The sequence below is a fragment of the Pyrgilauda ruficollis genome, unplaced genomic scaffold (assembly GCF_017590135.1).
Source record: "Pyrgilauda ruficollis isolate IOZ18807 unplaced genomic scaffold, ASM1759013v1 scaffold2457, whole genome shotgun sequence".
Taxonomy (NCBI): Eukaryota; Metazoa; Chordata; class Aves; order Passeriformes; family Passeridae; genus Pyrgilauda; species Pyrgilauda ruficollis.
The window spans coordinates 1-2570 of record NW_024523775.1 but is presented as its reverse complement, the minus strand read 5'-3'; the positions used below and the strand labels follow the sequence as shown (position 1 = coordinate 2570).

At 71.6% G+C, this 2570-nt stretch overlaps 1 long non-coding RNA gene across 1 annotated transcript; it reads right to left on the bottom strand.

Annotated features, from left to right (window-relative positions):
• Positions 1-790: 790 nt before the first annotated feature.
• LOC121355212 lies at positions 791-2179 on the bottom strand. The gene is made up of 3 exons (XR_005955395.1): positions 2080-2179; positions 1439-1685; positions 791-866 (listed from the first exon to the last, which is right to left on the bottom strand). It is a non-coding gene; the product is annotated as an uncharacterized LOC121355212 (long non-coding RNA).
• Positions 2180-2570: the final 391 nt, after the last annotated feature.

The window sequence follows — 2570 nt, the reverse complement described above, 5'->3', positions numbered from 1 at the left end:
ACCCCACCCTGCCGCGACGGGGCTGGGGTGCCACTGCGGTCACCCCATCTCCCTCCGTGTCCCTCCATGGCCCCCCATGACCTCCCGTGCATCCCCCGTGTCCCCTCGGGTCCCCACCCTACCGCGACCGAGCCAGGATGTCACCGTTGTGTCCCCCGTGTCCCCCGTGTCCCCTCACCCCGCAGCATGTGCACCACGGTGTTCCCCATGGCCACCACCACGGACTTGGTGCAGGTGACGCCGCTGGCCCCGCAGGGGACATTCTCGGCGGTGACAGCGAAGAGCCCGGTGGCCTCGCGCGCCAGCAGGTACTCGCAGTCCCCCGCGAAGGTGAAGGCGCGGCCGTCGAAGGTGACATAGTGCGGGTCCCCCGTGGCCACGCAGGTCCCCGCACACTCCTCGCGCCCGCAGTGCCACCGCTGTCCCCGGCACACGCTGCGGGGACAGGCTCGGTGCCACCGCGGGGCTGAGCGCGTCTCCGAGGGTCTGGCAAGGGTCTGGGGGTGTCCGGGGGTCCCACCAGGTGTTGCAGTCACGGGCGATGGTGGCGTTGGGCGGGTACAGCTGCCCGCCGTGGTGACAGGGACACTCGTCCGGTGACACGCAGCGCCCGCTCTGCCACCAGAGCGCGGTGAGGGGGGCTCGGGGGGGTCCCACACCCCCATCCCCCGGGGGTGTCACCCACCAGGAAGAGGGTCCCGGGGGGACACACGCAGCCGTCGGCGGGGCCGCCGCAGGTGCCGGAGGGCTCGGCGGGGTCGCAGCGGCGCAGGCAGGAGCCGGGGGCGTGCAGCAGCCCCGGGGGGCAGCGCGGGCCGGGGGGACACGGGGCGGGGGCGCAGCGCCACGACCCCCCTGCGCACACACTGCGGGGGGCGGGAGGGACCCCCGTCCGTGTCTGAGACCCCTCGGCGGGGTCCCCAGAACCCAAATCCCACCGAACCCCTCCCTGGGGTCCCCACCCCCATCTCCAGCAGCCTCCAACACTCTGAGCCCCCAAATCCCACAGAACCCCCCCAAGGGTTCTCACCCCCATCTCCAGCACCTTCCAACCCTCCGAGCCCCCTCATCGGTGCCCCCCAAGCCCCAGCCCTCACATTCCGCTGAGACCCCCATGGCACGGTCCCCATCTCCCCCGCTCACCCCTCATGCCCCCCACAACGGGGTCTCTGCACCCCCATCCCCCCGGAGCCCACATGCCACCGAGGGCCCCTAACGGGGTCCCCCCCGCTCCCCGGTTTGCCGCGGCCCCGTCGCTGTCCCCACGGTGGGACAGGGGACGAAAGCCCCTCCGCCCCGCGGGGTGTCACACCGGGCTGGAGGGGGTTTCATCACGTGTCACCGTCACCGCCACATTCTGCCTGGGGTCCCCCGTCCTGTGGGTGACCCTCCAGCACCCCGAACCTCCCCGCCACCCCCAGATTGCCCCGGGACCCACCAGGCCTGGCAGCCGCGGTGGATGCGGGCGCCGGGGGGGTACAGGCGGGCGCCGCGGGGACACGGGCAGGCGGCAGGGGGGACACACTGGCCCCCCTGGGCCAGCAGCAGCCCCGGGGGGCAGCGACAGCCGGGGACACAGAGGGTGTCCGGGGGGGGACAGTCACTGGCTCCGGGGGGCTCTGAGCAGGAACGGCCGCAGGGACCCCCACAGTCCAGGTACTGCTGCCCCCCGGGACACGGCTCGTCTGGGGGGACATGGCGGGGGGGGGCAACGGGGGGCAGACGTCACCTCACCCCCTCCCCCTCCTGTCCCGTTCCATTCCCATCCCGTCCCATCCCCATCCCATCCTGTCCCCATTCCCATCCCATCCCCATTCCCATTTCCATCCCATCCCATCCCATCCCCATTCCCACCCCATTCCCATCCTCATTCCCATTCCCATTCCCATCCATCCCATCCCATTATCCCATTATCCCATTATCCCATTATCCCATCTCATCCCATTGATTCCATCCCATTGATTCCATCCCATCCCATCCCATCCCATCCCATCCCATCCCATCCCATCCCATCCCATCCCATCCCATCCCGTTGTCCCGTTATCCCGTTGTCCCGTTATCCCATGGATCCCATCCCACCGCAGAGGCTCCGGTTCCTCCACTCCAGCTCCGTCCCCTCCCGGGCGCATTCCCGGCCGTAGGCGCCCAGCGCCGGGCACAGGCAGCGCTCCCGCTCCCGATCCCGGCAGGAGCACACGTCCCAGCGGCACAGCTCCAGGAACGGCTCGGGATCCACCACGCGGTGACACGGCTGTGCCGGAGGGACATTGTCACCGCCGTGTCACCCGTCCCCGCCCTCCCCCGCGCGGGCCTCACCTGGAAGGCCGGGCCCATGAGCACGGCGCAGGCGGCCTCGGCGCGCTCCCGGCTCCCGGGGAAGCCGTCGCAGGGGTCGGGAATGCCGGGGCCCAGCGCCGGGCAGGCTCCGGCCGCCCGGAAGGCGTTGGCGAAGGCGGCGACTCCCAGCTCCACGTCCCCCTCCGGCGTCGTGAACTCGTCGCGCTGGTCCCCGTTGAAGGTCCCGCAGAGTCCCCGCACCTGCCGGAGCAGGGCAGAGCCCGGCACAGCCT